General features: G+C 39.0%; 1 protein-coding gene across 12 annotated transcripts in view; it reads right to left on the bottom strand.

Annotated features, from left to right (window-relative positions):
• The window catches only part of CHRM3 (cholinergic receptor muscarinic 3), a 457,925-nt gene that overhangs the window by 231,046 nt on the left and 206,210 nt on the right, over positions 1–20,669 (bottom strand). For 9 of the 12 annotated variants that reach the window (XM_008520564.2, XM_070568103.1, XM_070568124.1 and 6 more), the window contains exon 3: positions 12,332–12,394. The gene's annotated coding sequence lies outside the window, so the exon portion shown is untranslated. The remainder of the gene's footprint in view (positions 1–12,331; positions 12,395–20,669) is intronic. The other 3 variants (XM_070568085.1, XM_070568155.1, XM_070568147.1) reach the window with 1 other exon arrangement.

The raw sequence follows: 20,669 nt of genomic DNA on the forward strand, positions 1-20,669 counted from the left end.
GAAAATTGGCTTGCCCAAGGCGGAATGGGGATTTGAATTCAGATCAATTTGTGTTAAAGCCCACATTTCTAATCTCTAGGCCAACTCTTCTCACATTTTATGATTTAGTGTGAATCACCTGGAGAACTTGTTACCTGTAGATTCTGATTCAATAGGGTTGATATGGGGTCTGAGATTCTGCATTTGCAGCAAGTTCCCAGGGGATGCGGATGCTGATGGTCCATGGACCACACTTTAAGTACCACTTTCTTTATACTCCACTCAGAAAGTGCTAGAGTTAGTCACTTGGGCCACTGATTTTCCAATTCTGAGGACTAGCCTGGGTCCTGGAAAGAAGGAAGGAGAGAGGATGTCATTCTGTCTTAGCCAAGCCTATTTGGGCTTCTCTGACTACCCTTCCACTGTTCCCTGTGCCACACTCCATCACCTCCAGCTTAAATCTTACCTTCCTGGTTCTCTCATAAAAATATTTTCATTTTGAACACATGTAACATTATTTCAGGTAATACTTAATAGTATCATTTTGTACCATAACCTCCTTTTTCTGTCTAGAACACAATCCTATCTACACTTACATTATATGCATTTCACATGCCCTGCTTTGGTTCTTTGACTTGACACATTGACTCATGTAAAACTCCCTAATTTATTTAGCTTTCCACATTTTGTATATTTGTTTGTAAATAAACTTGTAGAAAGTGTTGGCTATTTTTTTCTAAGATGCAGATCTCCAATTTGTTATACACATTGTAAACATGGGCTTTAGTCATTCATTTCTCGGTCCATCATTTCCAGTAGCTACGATGTACCAGGCACTGTGCTAGGTTTGCCCTGATGATCATTATATTCCTTTTAGAAATCAAAACACTTAAAATATGTATTTCTAACTCACTATTTTTATATTATATGTACGATTCTACAAAACAGTATTTTAATTATATAAATTTAGCTTACTTAGTTTTAACTGTTTTGTGTACTAGTTCAGGTGTGGTAATTAATGTCACTTTCCAATATAAAATCTCATTACCTGAAGTTAGCCTCTGCAGATATTTGTTCTAAAATGTGCCCAGGCACACATAAAATCTCCTTTCACCTTTAGTGAAGTGAAAATGAATCAATTTTTATTAAACTTATCAGCTTCAAAGGAAAGGCTGGTCCTTGGCCACATCATCAGGCTTAGATGGCTTCCATTCTGTTAAAAATTAAGTTTTGAAAACTTTGCTTTCAAATCACAAATCACTGTCTCTCTCCCAATCTTCTTTAGAAAGATGCCAACCTCTGGATGCCCGGTTAAGCCATCCCTGACACTCACTCATATGTCTTTTTCCCTTTTACACTCACTTGCTGAATGCTGGGAACTTTACATGCAATTTCTTTTTTATTCTCACAACAATCATATATGGCAGATAGATTATCGTCCCCATTTTACAGATGGAAACAAAGTCTTAGAGAGGTGAATAACAACCACTAATACTCACTGGGCATGAAATATACATAGTAGGCTCAACTCTACAAACTTTACAGTCTTCTCATTTATTGCTTATCCCACCCACGAGTAGGGTCATCCTTAACCTCCATGTTACACAAGAAGAGCCGAAGTGGGAAGGGCTGAGTGCTTGAACCAAGTTGACATAATCAGTTGGTGGTGGGGCCGGGGTCACAGCATAGGAGTCCAGTCCGGAGCCTGGGCTCTCACCCACCATCAGCTAACCTGACGGGGGTCACACAACTGAAGGAAGATGGCAGAACCAGGACCCAGAAGTCTGTCTGAAAACAAAGCCCCTGAGGTCAGTCACTGTGCACATGGCTTGCTTTCTTCAGAGCCATCCTTCTAAATCCAAAGGACAAGTTTAAATTTGTATGTTATTTGAACTCAAGGGAGCATAGGGCCCTGCTACCAAGTCCCTCAGAGTTGGGGAAAAAAAGAAGAAAAGTAATAATAATTTGAGAACTTCCTTTTCTGACCATCATCAAATATCATATATCCACCCACTGGCATCTGTGCCCACGAACTCTACCTTCCCTTCCTGCACCTACCCAAGGCCAACCCAGCCCATTGTTCCTTCTCACCCATTCAAGGGTTGCACTCCTGAAATGTCCCTCCCTCTCGTCCAGTTTATCCTTCCTTCCTTGATTATTTCCCATTATTTCACAAACAGGCTTTAATATTTCCTGGCTTAAAAAGCCCTCCCTTGATCCAAGGTCCTGCTTCTTCTAACTGGACCACAACCACTACCATAAATGTTTCTGCTTCCTTTTAAGATCAAACTTGCCTATGAGGTTGTCTATAGCACTTACCTCCACTTCCTCACCCCCAATTCTGTTTTTAACCCCATTTCATATCTCTTACATTTTTCTGACTACCAATATTTCTATAATAAACATTATACTACTCTTGCAATTAAAATATATAAAAATGTGTATATAATACACTATTATACACAGCACCACACACACACACATGCCCCATCACAAAAAATACTGTGACTCATGAAAACTGTGTGTGTACATCAATGTTATATTTCAAATTCTTAAATATCATTTATGTATCAATTTATGTATCAATCTTTTCCTTTCCTTAGTCTTGAGACTGAAAACCTCTTTTCTTGTCAATCTTCTTCCAGAAGATTTTATACAGATACAAATTTATCACCAGGTCATCGTGGGCTCTCCTCTCTCGCAGCCATCCCTGTGTTAGTCCCTTACACTGTGCCCCATGGAATGTCTAATCCATTGTGAACAGTCTACCAACTGGCTTCCATTTTTTCCCTCACATCTTTGTTTTGGCTTTTCCTTGATATTGTCATGTTCCCTTTTGCTTTCTACTCTTCAAATTTCCCCTTTTTTAAGCTATCTCAGACTTAAATGGAGGAGGAAAGAGGGCTGGCTCACCTCTAATCAGGGCCATTTCTAGACGTACAGTTGTGCACCCTATTGCTTAGTCTCCTTTGCTGTCCACACCCTATGGTTATACTTCATCTCAAAATCACTTCCAGCTAAAGATAAATAGTGCATCCTCTACCATCAAGCAGCTGATAGTAAAGAGACATAGATAAAGATGCATAGACAGGGGCATTGTAGAATGAACAGCCTCTAAGATAAGGGCTCTCAAGGAGCACATGGAGGAAAACAGGTTTAGAAAACTTGGCAGAAAAGGGCAAGAAGAGATTCCCGCATACACTTCGATGATCAGTGGAAGTTATCACGGCTAAGTCATGCTCTTGTAACAGGAAGAGGCACCGCTGAGCTTGGGGGAGGGTGGGGAGAAGCATGGTGTCTTAGAGGATCTTTTTTTAAGGGTAGAGAGACAGATGGAAATTAGGAAATGATAAAGACTGAAGTTTGAGAATTAAGCAAAAATCAAACCACATGCTCAGAAGACTAGTTCTGTTTTTTTCTTTTTAAGTCAATGGAGAGTCTATTTCAAAGAATGAAATAGTTAATATTTATTGAGGGCTTACAATGTGCCGCTTATCATCTTTACAACACTCCCGTGAGGCAAGCCTATTATTTTTTCCATTTTATAGATAAGAAAACTGAGAAATACAATTTAAGTAATGCTAAGGTCACACAACTAGGAAGTGGCCCAATTTGAATTACGATTAGATTTGCAATTCGGAAAGATAAAGGGATGCGTCTGGTTTCTGGGTTGCACCTGTATGATACACATGAGGCTGGGACAGAGATATAGAGAAGTGAGAGGGGCAAGAGGAGCAGGGGAGTTCAGTTTTGCCATTCTGATTTGCGGGTGTTTGGTGAACATTCATCTAGAGTCGTCCAGTTGGATATATAAACGTGGACTAGGAAAGATGTCTAGGCTGGAGGCAGAGATTTGTGTCATTGGGCTAAACATCATAGTTAAGCCTGGAAATTAAGTGGATTAAGAAGAAAAAAATTCTGAAGAGAACTTTGGGGGGCAGAGAAGGGGATTTGCCCTTTAACAGTAGACAGAAGAAGAAAAGAGAAAGGAAGGAAGGGAGGGAGGGAGGGACAAGGAGGGAAGGAAAAAAGGAGGGGGAAAGAAAAACTGACAATGAGGGGGAAGCGGTATGAAGAGATTCAAGGAGAGGGAGCTTCCTTGGAGTTAAGGAGAGAGTTTCAAAAAGATCAGTGGTAACAAAATTTGCAGAGAAGTCAAGAAAGTTAAGGATCAAAAATTCTTGGGGTTTATCAACTAGGAGGTCTTTGCTCATTGTGGCAACTGCAGTTCTGGTGAAGTGGTGGAATCAGACGCCGAACTGTAGTGGGCTGAGGGGTGCTGGGAAGATGAGGAAATTGAAGTAAGGAATAGGGTCATGGAGGGGCAGGAAGAGATGGAGGGAGAGACAGAAATCAAAAGAGAACCTAGGCAGGGGTGTTTGTTTTTTCTTTATGATTTGAAGCCGTTTTACACTTATACATGAAAGGCAAATCCTTAAAAGAACTAGAAAGTGTGAAGACACAGGAGAGAGCAAATATACAAGACTGATGGAGAAAGGAATAAGACCCAGATTCCTCCATGCTGTCTTTGAATTTATTCTTTCTCTCACTCCTGCTGGCAGTGTCCTCTTTAGGCTTGAATCTCCTCTTTCCCACTAAAAGTTAGCTGTATATTTTCCCATCTTTAATCTATTTTCACATAGTGTTGCCCAGTTGATTTTCCTCATGTTTTCCCCCTGTTTATACTCTTTCAGTGGTATTCTGTTATTTTAAAGATAAAATCCAAGCTCCTTTAGAAGTCAAAGTCCTTCTCATTCTGTTCTTACCCACCTTTCCCATCCTTAGGGCCCATGCCCAACATCCACAACCCAGAATCCTGATGCTGTCACTTGCATTCTCCCGGACAACTATGATCCCTTGAAATGCTCTCTGTTTTCTTTCTGCCGACATAAATTCTGCCCTTTCTCAAGTCTCACAATATGTCACCCCCTTCTTACAGAGGAGTATCTCTATGTCCCTGAAGCCATATAAAAATGTTACCTTTTATTCTACCTTGGCATGTTGTTAACACATCATAAACATTTTTCCAAAGGTTACATCTGTTTATCACTGTGGAAAGCATCAAGGATATAAACATGTTAAAGATACAGCCCATGATAACAACGGGGTCGCGATCTGTGTGGTATTTAAACCACTTGGTTCCATTACTTATATCTGGTTTTATATTTAACTTATAACTTTAAAAAAATACGTGTTTAGTTTATCATCAAAACTGAACTGCAAGCTCTTCAAGGATAGAACCTGTGTATTAAAGCATTAGTACAGATCATCTAAACTTTCTATCTCAGGAACATACAGCAGGAATTGAATAACTATTTTGCTGAAAGGGAAATTGGATAGAGTTTGCGGTCCCGGAATAATAAGAAACTGTGTAAACTGAATTTTCTTTTTGTCCTATGATATGCTGAAATGTAAATATACCACTTCCACAGCTTTTGCCTTTTATCGTATTATGTGAGTATTTTTACAAGGCATTCTTATATGTGCTTTGAATTTATTTTTTCTTATACTTGCACTCATGCTGCTGTTATTTGGTGTGAAGACTGTGTCCCTCATTTTCACATTCATTTCTACGACATTTTCATTGTAAACCTAACAGCTCTTCCATTTCTCTTGGAATGTAATTTTATTTCTACATTCTGGAACTGTGTCTAACACCTTCTTTTAGTTAAAAAGTATCATCTACTAACTCTAAACTTAAAATTTTATGAAATTAATCACCTCAGTTATTTCACCTGATTAATTTTCTATAGCTGCTCTTTTGTTATAATTTTTCATAGTCATTTCATAAGATTTCTTTCATTTTTAATTTCCATATTCTGATACTATTTGTGGTTTGTTTTATCTGCAATATGATAATTTATTCAACTTATTTTGATTTTGTTTTTTGCATTTTATTTCCTTTGTGTAGATATAGTGTAACACAGATATCTGTCTCCCAAATGTGCCTTTTACTTAAAAATACTGTCTATGATTTTCTATTTTACTTTGTTCCTGATTTGGATTTTCTTTTCCTTTTACTTCAAATGTTCCTCTGAGAATTTAAGCATTATTTTTATTTTTTATTTTTTTTAAGGATTGGCACCTGGGCTAACAACTGTTGCCAATCTTTTTCTTCTGCTTTATCTCCCCAACCCCCCCCCCCCCCCTAGACGGTTGTATATCTTAGTTGCAGGTCCTTCTAGTTGTGGGATGTGGGACACCGCCTCAACGTGGCCTGACGAGCAGTGCCATGTCCGCGCCCAGGATCCGAACCCTGGGCCGCCACAGTGGAGCGTGCGAACTTAACCACTTGGCCACGGAGCTGGCCCCCCTAAGCATTATTTTTAATGCATTGTTTTAATTTTGGATCATTCCTGAAAACTTTAATTTTGCTTTTTAATCTATTCTCATATAACGTATTACAATCTTGCTGGAGAACTATTTGATTTACTGCTTCTACCTAACGTGCCCTTTTGAACCTAACCTTAGGCATTCCCACATGCTGGGCTGCAGCGCCCTGGTGCATAAGATACATGCCATGCCTTCAGACACCTGTGTAGCTAGCAGGGCTGGGCAGGGGCGCCAGTCCTCAGAGGCTGGTGTGGCTGAGCCCAGTCTGGTGCTAAGCCCCAGGTCTCACAGGCTGCAAGCATGATGGGGACGCCTGGCACCTGCTGCTCCTCCACAATGCTCTGCGCACAGCCAAGGTGGGGTCTGCCACCTGGACATCAAGTTCAGTGCCCAGCCAGAGTGAGCTGCTGCCCCTCGTGGACAAGGGGCTGTGAACTGTTGGAGGAACTGGAGGTATAGGTTGCCAAGGGGTGCAGTGTACAACTGGAGGAGTAAGGGGTGCAAAGGATTCAGGCTGTTGGTTCCTGGGAGTGAGGACAGCTCTCCTTGGCAGGCCCACATCTCTGCCTTCACCTAAGGCAGATACTTTTGTCTAGTACCGCCCTGAGACCCAGGCAGTGAGCTCCCTGCCTTGGCCCTGTGCATCACAGTCTTGATCCTCAGAGTGCAGTCAGAGTTAGCATCAGCCTCACCAGGGAGTGTGCGAGATGTAAAAGCTCAGGCCTGCCTTAGCCCTTCTGAATTCTGAATCTGTATTTTAACAGGTGATTGTATACACATTTGTGTTTGAGAAGTGCTACATCAGAGGGCCCACTCCGGCTTTCCTCTGGCCGTGATACTCTCCAAGATAATGCCCATGGGCAGTAGGGTTCCTTCTAGACCAGGCTTCATATACACAGGCTCCCAGAATCCCTTGCCCAAAGGCCCATATCCACTCATTTCTAGAGTATACAGTGGTCTCTTCACCAGACACATCATCCAGTGCACCTGGAACCCAAAGGGTCGCCATGGGACAGCCGTGACACAGAGAGAAGGGCGTGTGTGACTTTCAGGCTGAGTGGCCACAAGTGTGCTCCAAGCGTGAGGCCCCTGGAGGATCAGGAAAGAGCCAAGGGTGGGAAGGCAGGGTGGGCCCAGGGACTCCAACTGTACTTTTGCTCCTGGTTCCACAGACAGGGTCAAGCCCAGTTTTGTGCATTTATACCTGATCTGCCCTTTTAGTGAGGTCCAAGCTATGTGCAGGGTGATGGCTAAAAGAGAATATATGCTTTCCACGATTTTTAGAAATACTTGGTACTAAAAAGTTAGGTTGGAATCCAAAATCATTTGCCTTCTCCTAAGAAATTTCAACATTATATCTGTCAGTGAAAGAAAATAATAGCTGTAAGATTCTTTAAATATGATTTCAATTGCAGAAACTTCTGAATGGCTATAAAATAGGATTTAAATTTTCTATCATCTACTTGTTCTCACAAAGCATCACACAGTTAGCAACTGTCAAGACTTTGGAGAGACCATTGACCAAGAATTACAGGTCCCTATTTCTAACATAAAACCTGATAAAAAGAAGTTATGTGTGAATTTACACTACTTATTAAAATACTTGAAAATATTTTATTTAGAAATTCTATATAAATTCAATGCTTAGTATTCTTCCCAATACTTTTTATTTTCTCTTCTTTTAATACTAAGGATATATATTGAATTTTTTCACAAAATTCTATATAGATGCCCCCCAAATCCTATCTAATTTGCCCATGTACCATATAAAGTGGGAAAAGATGAGAAGCACGTATCCAGCTCAACAGAGCTGATTAAGAAAAGCTAAGGTACCCTGACGGGCAGCTGGGGAAGGATATTCCCACATTCCATGCAGTATGTCTTTGTATCACAAACGTCTATTATGTTTGACTTTTATTAGAAGTACATCCTTTAATAAAGTGGATTTCCTTCCTTAGTACAATTTTAAAAACAGATTTTTCCCCTCAACAGATCAGCTTCAAATTTTTTTTTAACATTTTCCTAACATGTAATTATCATCTTCCAAAGACCCAGAAGTGCTGTCAATGTGACTGAAATCAGAATGTAAATATTTTATACACAGCTGTCAAATCTCAATTGGCAGAAAACAAAAAGCCCCCAAATTGCTGTAATCTAACCACAAGGCTACATCATTTAATTGACAGATAAGACATTTTTCTAGTTTCCATTTTCCCATCAGCATTATAATACACTAGCACGGTGTGCCATTCTGGAGAGTCACTGTGACAATTTACTTGAAGATGGAATAAACTCTGAAACGCTCTAAGGGAGATGCCGAGCACAGTAACTGAATTCTGTTTCATGGAACGTTTTTTACACTCACTGTATTTGGAATATCTGTTACAAACACGGACTAAATATTGGCATCATGGGAATATTATCATGCCCTTTCTTTTTTTTTTAAAAAAAGGCCAAATTTTGTTCTTAGCAGTTCAATAATTTATTATTTCATCCTTTTGGGCCTTGATTCAACAAACATTTCTGATTGTCTCTGTGCCAGACTTAGCTAATAAATCTAGGTAAGATTCCAAGAACTGTGCTCTGTCACCCATCATCATAGATCAGAAATGCTGCTAGTAAAAACACCTGACATGGTCCCTCCCAAGGCCTTCCTGCTATTTTCACTGTTGTTTGTCTCTCTTCTCAGATTTGTTTTTCATCTTTCCCTCCAAGAAATAGACACATCTAAGCAATAGACATGTCAGGGACATCTATAAACATTGCTTAATTTCTGTTGGATATTTGACCTATGGCATGTTCTGCCTCTACATTCATTCAGCAAATATTTACTAAGCTTCTTGCATGGAACAGCATCATGGTTTTGGCAGTGAAGAAGACAGACAAGGCCTTGCCCTCATGGAGTTTAGATCATTCCACAGCGAGAGATAAAGAAGAAACTGTAAACAAATATGGGAACTCTTCATGTCTTGCTAAATTCCTTAAGCTATATAAGTATTTTCTCCAGATGGGGACATTTTAATATACCTTAAAAAAATAAAACTTGTAGTTTTTCAAAGGAATTAAATTTGGGTGCCTGATATAGGGCTCACTTTGAGAGAATGGTTAGGGAAGGCCAACGCAGCCGAAACTTGATTTGGAAGGGCCAGGCACAGAGCACCGCAAGCCAGGGCTCTGGGGGGAAAAGAAGACAAAGAAACATTCAAGGAACAGAAAAAAAGACAGGGACACTGGAGTGGAGGAAGCGAGGGAGAAGGGGTATAAGTAGAAACCAGATTGTGTTGGATGTGTAAATCATGGTAGTGCATTTGGGTTTTACTCTAAATGTGGAGGAGGGAGTTGAAAGGTTTTGAGGTCTCAAACAGGAGAGTAACAAGCTCTGGTCCAGGTTCCCCTGTCACTGGTGTACACAGAATGAATTCTGGAATGGCAAGAATGGAAGCCAGGAGACCAGCAGGAAGCTTATGCAGTTGTCCAGGCAGGACAGAATGATGATTTGGAGTAGGGTTGTAAAGGAAGAGACAGAAAGAGATTAAGAGATTCAGGATGTGTCTGAAAAAAAGGAAAGGAAGAGAAAAATAACTGATAAATCTTAGGTTCAGCGGCCAAAAAGAAAGTTTGGCTTTAGTAGATACAGCATTTCTCTGCTTAGCAAAAGAGATCCAAGAAGGTAAGCTATTATTTTCTACTAAGAAACTACCAGAATTTCTTACACCCTCAATTTACAAATAAAGATCAAAGGTCTAGGGAGGTGAAATGGCTTTCTTAAACCTCAAAAGAGCTGGCTGTCACCTGCATTTCCGTCTTATATTTTCCAGCCCAGAGACTTTCCCATTATCCCACACCTCTTCCCCTGTCACAGCTTAGTACCACATTCAATACCTTGCACGACTTTCTTTGCAAAGGAATTTCTATATATAATTCATCTTTTACCTGAATTTTTTTTTCTGAACCTAGAAAGTATGAGTGAAGGAATGAAGATTGTTAGCAGGAGAATATTTAATATCAGGACTGTAGATTAGAAGCTGAGTTTTGGTGGCCATACTTAGACCATTATCTCTAAACTTTTATTTCAAAAGAACAAAAAACAATAAAAGAAATGTGGAATTAATATTTCCTTCACTTGCTTTCATAAGCAATTCCAATTTATCCTGATTCCCCAAACCAGAGTTTTCCCTTTCCTTTTTTTATTTTTAAATATGGAATAGCTTCAGTTTACTTAGTTTTATAAACAGATAATCTAATGGAAATTCTGTGTTACTGCAGAACATTCAAGGGGTTGGTGAACTGTTGATGTCACTGACTAGTTATCAATATAATCAGCAACCACACAGGCTCCCAGCATGATATTCTCAGGACAGCACTGAGCCAGCAGAGTACAGAGAAGGGCAACTGACGGGTCCAAGATCAAACCTCAACTCTGGCGCTTATTATCATAGGACAAAGTTCTTAACATCGCAAAGCATCAGTTTCCTTATCTGTAAAATGGGGATAATAATACTTACTTGAAGGCACTTCATGAAGAGTAAATTAGGTATAGGTGCGTATCTAGTACAATGCCCAGCTATGAATGCTAGTGAACTGGCTGTATCTGCAAGTTTGTTTTACCTTTCTGCTCCAATATCCCTGGCTGTAGCTTTTGTCCTTGTGGTTACAAGATGAGGGCTGTGCTTTACATTAACCATGTTTTTTATTTTCTGTTTTTTGTGATGCTTTGATATCTTAAAAGCTTACTGGCCAGGGAGAGACTGCCCCTCCCAGGGCTAGCCAATTCTTAGAGACAACAAAGGGTCTGGCCTAGAGCACATCTTTCATGTGTAACCCAAACAATCCTGAGTCTGTAGTCCCAACCACCCTCTTTCCCAACTCTCACACACCAAGCCAATTTTTGCCCTGCCCCAAATCAACCCAGTGCCAGGCACCAGGCAACCAGAGACCACTCCTATAGCCCAGAGCCCACTGACATTATTCTAACTGGCCAGTCCTAAGCTGTTTACCCTGCCTTGCCTTGCTTCTCCTGTGGAAACTCCCAATAAAGACTCTGACCTAGGCTTTTTCCTCATTCCTGTCTTCTGCCTCCTGACCAAACCTGGTGCTTCCCCACGTGGTCCTGGGTGGCTTGGAGTGCCCCCTTCTCTCAGGAAACATAAGTAATAAATTCTTCTTTCAATGGCATGGACCTCTCTGTGTGGTCATTCAGTTACTTCCATAAACTAAAATCCTGCAGCTTTCCAGGTAGGAAGATGGGGTAATAACAAAGGAAAACATTCCACAAATATTCTCTTGAAGTCTACTCTTTTGGTTCAGGAAGGAAAGCCCTCCCAGGCCCAACACCTAGAGCTCATTAGCCGGAATCAAGTCACGTGGCCTCAGTAAAGGAGTCTGGGAAGGCAGAGATTTTTAAACTGGATACTTTACTGTCCTTCAAAACATGAGAAATTTTCTTTTTTAGGAAGAAAGGAGGGGAGAATAGGTATTGGGTTTTTGCACTGTTTGATGAATAGAAAAAGTATTACTAATGATAACATTTAAAAAGGATTGAGCTTTTCCACGTGTTGCTCTTTCTTTGTATTCACAATCAGATTTTGTACAGCATTCTGAATAAGGCAATATAAATCAAAGGATGATATTTAAGCTTCTATGAATTAGACAAAGTATAAGGTCTTATATACACTAAAAATTCAAACATTTTGCACTTTTTAAAAAAACCATATTGCTACAATTAAGATACAAATTACAAATGAATATTTGAAACAAAAATCAACTTATTTCATATTTCAACAAATATTCCTTCATTGTAATTCTGAATCTGATGAGCAAATAAGCAAAAAAGTATCTTTATTAAGACAAAAAAATAGAGCATGACTATATTTATATTAAGATGCACACAGTAGCAATTATAAACTGTATTGAAAAACACAAACTTAGAAATTCCTATTCCTCATTAATCTGTTCTTACAGATCAAGGTATAAACTCTTTTTTTTAAAGCAAAGACTTTAACTCAAAAAAAGATCTTACCTTAGCGTACCTTAGCAGAAGTTCCAAATGTCATTTATTTGGCCTCTAATCAGAACACAGGTGCTAGAAGAGAATAAAAAAATGGTGTTAACATATAGCCAAGAAAGTCAATAAGTTACACAAAATGACTTGAGGAAATGTAAGAACATCACAGAATTTTCTGCATAGATCATGGTGCCTAACCACCTCACGTAACCGATGAGGACACAGATGGTCCGAGAGTTAAGGTACCTGTCATTGGCAAAAGAAACACATCTATCGACTTCTGATGAAAGGAATTTTGGAAAGTTCCACTCCACATACCTGCCAAAGCTCCAGTCACAATGAAGCGATATAAAGTAAGAAGAAAGGAAACCAAAACAAAAGGATTTGCTCATTCCTTAATGTTACATGTTAGTGATGGTGCCTTCCTTTTTTAGCGAGTGAGTTAGTATTGTGTACTTTCAAAGAGAAGTCAAGGGAATGATCCCTTAGAAGTTCCAGTGTGCTATCTTCTCCCAGACACTATTGGACGAATACACATAGCATTATCTTATGATTAGTCCAGTTCCCATACAAGGATAGAACCCAATCTTAAAGAAAATGTCCTAACTCCATTTTAGAAACTGACATTCACATTTTTAAAGCATACAGAGCCTGACAGTTAGGCCAGAGCCTTAGGAAAGCACCTCCTTTAGAAGGCTGATCTGGAGAAAGAAAAAGAGGCACCAGGTTCCATGAAAGGAGAACGAGGGAAGTGTGTTCTTGTGAAGGATGTCGTTGAGGACAGAGGGTCAGGAAGAAACAGTAAGTGCTACGGAAGAACTTGAGGATGAGACCTGATAAGATATTATTCGATTTTTAAAAGGAGGACCTTGCAGTTTCTAGAATGATGAAGGTGAAGTCAGATGACAAGAGGACAAAAAGAGGCTGTGAGGCGAGAAGTGGAGGGACTCCAGGGGCACGTGTGGAGGGATTTCCTCAGCAAGGATGAGAGGACCTTAGTGCAGCCTCCAAGAGTATGATCTGCAACAAGATAAGTGCAGAGATGGAGAGAAACATTTAATTACAATTAAAAAATAGATTTGTATTTTGCTTTTTTTTTAAAAGCATTAATCTGCAAAGGATTGAGAAAAAAGGAAAGAAAGAAAAGTCACTGGTCCTTCATCAGTTTGAGAAGCACTATCCTAGAGAACATCAGCCACTCTTCATCTCAATATCCCTTACTCCTTTCTTTAGGGGCTCTCCCGCTATTCCTTACAGTGCTAGAACTATCAATCAAGGGACCTTCTCCTACTTATAGCAAAAGGAGGACATCTGACCCATGCGAGGCCTCTTAGACTGCTCCTCTTCCAGGAGCCCAGGTCAGAAGAGTGTGTCCTAAAGAAGGAAATGGCTGGAGCTGATCATTTCATGAGATCCATTCACGTTATGCATGGGGAAACTGACGCTGGGGGTGTAAGTGAGCAGATGTCACTTGAATCCAGACTGTCTGACTCTTTCCACTAGTTGTCTTGCCTCTTTTAGACACCGGCATCTCCTCAGGAAATAATACCTACACAATTGGAACTTGAAGAGAAAATTCAACAGTGTTAACACTCACATTCCTTCTAGAGGAAGTGATGGGTAAGTCATCAAACAGTATATCAGTGGGAGGATACGGGCATTTCTGTCCCTCGTCTCTAACAAATAGATGTTTTCTGCCATATGAGGCTTGCCAGCCAGTGAGCCTAGAATTCATCTTTCACCATAGATCCCTATAGAACCCAAGAGCCACAGGGGGAGTACTTAGTGAATTCCACCGAGGCAGCTGTCACTTCTCTTATCATAACCTACTAAGTGTCTTGCACATAGTGGTTGCTCAGTAAGTATTTGTTACATGAATTTTATCATTAAAATGAACAAGTATCCAGATCATATTTGCCTAACTTACAATTAGGAGGTCCAACACACCTACATATTGAGATTCAGGTCATTTTAAGTAAGTAAATACATATCACTCAATAATATAAAATTGTTGTACCATTAATGAATAAAGTAGAAATACACACTGTTCAGACATTAAAGTGTCTGCTAAGAAAAATACCTTGTTCACTAAATGAATTGGAGAATAATAACTGAGATATAACACTCTGAAGTTTCTCGAAGTTTCTCTAATTTTCTCTAGTATTAGATGCAGCAAAGCATTCATTTTGAAAACCAGCAAGGGAACTGGCTTTCATCCTAGCTTCAAATTCATTCCATTGCAAATTAATTGCACACGACATTCATTTAGGGCTGAGCTTCAAATCTCTAAGTATAGATGACAGGTTCCTCCAGATCCCAGTAAACATGGTTTGAAAGGTTACATACTCAAAATACGATTGGCAATTCCAGAGACTGTTGTCATGATTATGCAGTTAGCCAGATAAAGAGGAAAACAATGCCAGAGACAGAATAATAATTATGGAAGGCCAGATGACAGGTTTCTTTCAATAGGCTAGCAAAATATTACTTTGATTTAGGATGTATATAGCTAAGTGTAGACTCTTTCGTTAATGTCTTTAAAGCAGTAATTTCTCTCTGTCAGATAGTTGGGTGTTTATGGAATACTGATTCTGAGAAGAGTATTCCATGAGGGAGCAGTTTTGGACTCTTAGTATGATAATCTGAACAGTCCTATTTCCTTAAAACTTTACCTAAAAATTATATTTTCCTTCTTTCTAATTATTTGAACATGCATATTGCTCTTTTCTTAGGAAAAAGCAAAGCATTGGAGCAGATGTTTTGCAATCTAAGTGGGTGATAAACGAGTCTGTAGCCATCTGATTTGGACAGCGTTATACCTGCTCTCAGTCTTGAAATAAATAAGCTTAATTAACTAATTTAACTTTCTGTCTTCAGCTGAAGTTAGATCCCAGACTCTTAGTGAGGACCTAGAATATTCCCCTTTTTAAATTTCACAATATATCTTTAGTTTTTTAACCTGCCTTATTGAAGGCTAAAATAACAAGTGCTTTGACAAACTTGAGCCTGACAGTCTGTTTTAGGGGAATAGGATAAATATAGTTCCAAAAATGTATATATTATGCCGTCTGGTTTGCATTAATTTCTTATTCAAAAACAGCATTCACTAAATATCTGTGCTCATTCAGATTCGTGTTGTACTCTGATCTGTTCCCATCAGAGCCCGTCTTCTCACTTTTAGCCATTCCATCTAGACAGGGAGAGACAGAACCAATTAAAACACAAAACAGCTCTTAGGAATGAAATCATTCATTCCTTTGTTATTATTCCCAATTTGGAGATAAGGCTCAGAGATGAAATAACTGTCTCAAAGTTCCCTGGTAAGTAATTGATAAAGTTGATATACAAACTTGGATCCTTTTCATTTCAAATCCCACATAATAGTAGTAGTAACCACAACAGCAACAACAAATATTAACCTAATGCTCACCTCATCCTAGGCACTATTCCAAGCCCTTTACATACACCTGATCATTTAATCATCACAGCCTATCTATTGCTACCCACATTTTATAGATGAGGAAACAAATGTCTGCTGTCTCTGTAGGGGAACCATAGCTCTACAGGGATTATTGAGACAAAACTTGGTGCTGCTTCATCTTTTTCCATTTATGATTCTCCTTCTCTGTCCATTCCTTCTTAGTTTACTTCATCCAAGTGACAGAACTGACACAACTCCCAGTTTGACCCACTTTGGGGGTTTGCTGTCAAGGAGTGTTGCCACCACCCCTGAGTGCAGTGTCTGAGGAGACATTGCAAACCCAGAATAATGTCCAGTGAGACAGGATGGTTGATGGAGAACACAACCTCTGAAGTCTTCCAGGGTTCTGTACTTGTCATCAGGATGGTAACAGACTCAGTGGTTCATCTAAGCTGACAAGACCTCAGCCAGTGGCTGGGAACATGGGCAAGGTTCAGTATTCTGATGTGAGTGGACTAGAAACGATGAAGCAGAACACTAGGTCCTTCACCTTCAGAGGAGGTGTGCTGGGGTGGAGGCTGGGTCTACTTTAATCAAGAATTAGGAGAGCAAACCAGGATTCGGGGAAGATGAACTACAAACACTGACTCGCCAAGGCCCATCCCAGATCTCTTGGAAGTTACACAATTCCCAGAAGCCACCAAGTGGAGGAGATGAACCTCCGTATTTGCTGCACAGAGACGGGCAGGGCTGAGGCTTGCGGGCTGACAGTTTTCCATTCTTACAGCTCCTCAAACCTGAGGCCTGCAAAAGTGGATGCTGAGATTTTTATGAAATCTCATTACACCAAGAGTTCTAGAAATTCGAGACGATTATGCGAAAAGAAAGGCATTTCTTTCTATTTCAATTTTGGCAGAGAGCAGTAATGGGAGAAGACCCCTGTCCATGGGAAAGGACAACTTGTCTATTCAGTTTCAGCAGACGTAATCTCATACTGTTGAGATAAAAGTTGGAGGCTAAATTCAACTAAATGTACAAAACAGCATGAAGAGTATTATCCAAACTTTGTAATTTCACATTTCGCTCTATGTACACAGAAAAGTGACTGAAAGGAACTTCACCAATACTGTCAATACTCCTCGGTTGGCTCTTTCTGTAATTAGATGTGATTTTAGTGTTCTTACATATTTTAATTTTTTTATGTTAGGAAAAAAAATATTTAACAGCAACTAACTAGTATTTCTACAGTGCCAGTTAAATAACAGAAACTGATGATTGCTAGCATCCAACTGAGGTTTAACCAGTTCTTTCAACATTAAGCTATTTTAAAAACAAAAGAAAAGTTTTAAAGACAGTTTTAAATATCACTTTTTAAAAATATATATGTATATATTTCACACAATATGTTAACCATAAAGACATTTTAACAGTTTAATGAAATAATGCATGACCTTATAAAATCAGACTCTATAGATTATGCCTGCTGGCTGGAGTAGGCAGCTAAATGTCATTTCAATTTATTGCTCTTACTAAAAGACATAATGAAAACTTAGAAAGGAGAATCTTAGCATAAAAGAAGATATACACAACCTTAGTATCCTGTAGTAGCCTGTGTTTATTTTTCTCCCTGTCATGGACTGAATTGTGTCCCCTTTAGATTCAGATGTTGAAGCCATAACCCGCAATGTGACAATGTTTGGAGATGGGGCCTTTAAGGAAGTAATTAGGGTTAAGTGAGGTCATAAGGTTGGGGTCCTGATCCAATAGCACTGGTGTCCTTAACAGAAGAAGAGGAGACACTCAAGCTCTCTCTCTTTCTCTCTGTCTCTCTTTGCTCACACACAGGAAAACGGCCATGTGAAGACACAGTGAGAAGGCCCTGTCTGCAGGCTGAGGAGAGAGGCCTCCCCAGAAACCAGCCCTGCTGGCCCCTGGATCTTGGACCACCGGCCTCCAGAACTGTGAGAGAAGAAATTTCTGTTGGTTAAGCCTCCCAGTCTTTGGGATTTTGCTGTAGAAGCTGAAGCAGACCAATACATTCCTATTTTGATATTCAGTTCTGCAGTGAACAAAAACCTGTGCAGATGATCTCTAGCTTTACCTGAAGTTTTGCCTTTTATTTTTCTTTAAAATCATAAAGTCATAGAATGTTGAAGCTGAAGGGAATTAAAGAATCACTCAGCCCAAGTCCTATCACTTCTAAATTTTCTCCTTTGATTATAAGTGGTGGATTTAAAATGAAACTTGAATTTTAAGTAGAATACGTATGATGATAAAATATTCCAATTTGCTAACATCTTTCAGTACAAGGATAAGAAAAACAAATCTCAAAACTTTACCTCACTTCATAACATAGTTAATTTGAAGGAAATTCATAGGAATGGCTATTATGTGGGGCCTATATCTGAATTAAAGTTGAAAAAGTTGTTTATTGCATGTGATTCATCATGATATTTCTACACCTGGTGAGGTAGGGTGGTCTAAAAGTACTTAATCTGTATTACTGGTAGAAATGAGGTGGGAAGGAAGAGGAGCTATGGGTTTACACACTTTCACTTTTCCTTTTATACAGAAAAACAATTATTTTCTACCTTTTTATTCCCACTGGATATAGAGCTATTTATGAGTTGATATATGCATTTGTGGGTAAACCTAGGAGACTAACTTATTTATGATTCTAAGGAGCCCATGGAAACAGAGTGGAAAGAATACTCAGGTGGGCAGGAGGCTGTTTTGTTCACCCTGGTTCTGCCATTGACTTTTTGCTCTTGGGCTTTAATCTCTGTCAGCCTGAATTCTAGACAACCTAACAATCTGAAGCAGAATTTGAAAAATGACCGCTTATATTTAATAATACATAGTAAAATGCCTGTCTTTTTATCTATTTTAGTTACAAAGTAATAAAGCTCATTTAATATTCAAACAATACCTAGTTACATAAAGGAAAAAAAATTAATGATTTTTCCTTCCTCCATTCTTACTCCTAAATTCAATCTTCTTGAATGTTGTTTGATGTTTATTGTTCCACATATTTTCTCTTATCGTTCAACATGCCCATTTCCTTTGCTATCACACTACCTTTCAGATTACTATGTATATGCTCTTCTCACTAAACAATATGGTACATTTTTCTCATCAATCCATAGGGATCTAACTCATGCTTTGCAAGAGTTTGTAAAACCACCTCAGTATGGATGTGCCCTAACATATTCAACCCTTTTACTGTCTACGGGATCAGGATTGTTTCCTTTTTTCTACTGTAAACAATTTAGCAAAAATAATACTTGTGCAAATGTATATTCATTTTTGTAGTTATATATTCCTAAAACTATCACTTAGAGGACATAGGGTCTTCACATTTTATATTTTAGTAGATAATGCCAGTCACTTATCAAAAAGGTTGTAGCAATTTTGTTTCTTACTTTCCTCACCATAATTGGGTATTATCTCTGTCTGTCTATCTATCTCTTGATGGATTGAGAAATCTATCTGATTTTTGGCCAGAAAATCTGTATTCTCAGCAGTATCTTTTCATTATCTGTTGGGCCTCAGAGATAGTCTTGAACCAAGGACAGACTGGAAACAACCTTTGGCCAATGTTCCAAGGTGGCATAAGAGGGAGATAATCCTTGGAAAAAGATATTTTAGAAAAAACAACAGTAACTACTATTCAGAGAAAGGATTTTTAAAGGCTTGTGCTGTATTGAGAGAAAATGAGCCAGTGTTCCATTCAGTAAATTGCTCTACATGGAAAAACACATTCTGATTTAAAAGTCACTGTTAATATGTTCCCCATAAAACCATAATTTAAAAAATGTCTAACTCTCCAAATGGTTTCCTGTATTCTTTAAAAGTTCAAAAACAACCTGTAACAGAGGAAAAGGTCCAGCCTCAAAGTTCCTTAATTTCATAAACAATGTTATATCTTTAAAATGCTACTCTTCAGCCAGAGATAGCCCAGTTCAGATGCTTGGAAGTGTTAATCACCGTTTTCTTCAGGTAACCTTTCAGCAGCCTCAACTCAGGTGGCTTATAATTACAGTCCTTAAATCTCAGTCTCTCTCTCTCTCTCTGAAATTGTCGTAATATGAATGTGAAAACCAGGAAGCAGTATTTCTTACGTGCAGTCAACTCAGTGTTATAGGGTCTAATCAAATAATACTGCTTTTACAGGGGTTCAAGGATCCAATTATAACAGAAAAAATACATACCTGGAGTTTAGACTCTTATAAAGGATATTCTTTTGGGTGCTTCCATCAGGAATCAGAGAAATGCCTTAAAGGACCACTAGTGAATTTGCAGTGCAAGATCTCTCGGGATTGGAAGAGCCAATCTCATCAACTACACTTTGGAATTGATTAGAAGGTGAAGAATTAGTAATGATCTTGTCTCAGTTTAAAACGCCTTAGGCAGATATATTCTTAAAAATAGATAATAATAGTGAAGGTAGAGTTTGTTCTATTCCTAGGATTTGCTTGTTTGGAGAATAATTGTTTTCTTTCTTTTTACCTTTTTCACTCTTCATATCAGTACTCACAGGAAATTTCCATGTTGGGTCTTCAGCAACAGCTGAGTCTGGACTTTGGGCAGTAATCTGATTCGGTGCCTTGGTTTTTCATCCACAGCCTGAAGTTAAAACCACCAACTTACCTCAGAGGAATGATACAATAACTACACATCATGAGACAGGGAAAGGAAATACAACATCTAAATGATAACGTGACTGTTTTTGAATGATTAGAATGTGTGTGACTTTTTTTTTCTATCTAACATTCTTGTTTTCCAAGGCATTTTTCCTGTTCTTTTTAATGGGCATATATTACATTCTGATGAAAAAGTAACTTGAAAACAAATTCCCTGTAATATGAAGCCTGAGCTCCTCTCCAAGGCAGAAGGGATCCTCCACGCCTGACAGACACCCTGCTGGCTCTC

This window comes from Equus przewalskii, chromosome 1, assembly GCF_037783145.1.
Source record: "Equus przewalskii isolate Varuska chromosome 1, EquPr2, whole genome shotgun sequence".
In the NCBI taxonomy this organism is placed as follows: Eukaryota; Metazoa; Chordata; class Mammalia; order Perissodactyla; family Equidae; genus Equus; species Equus przewalskii.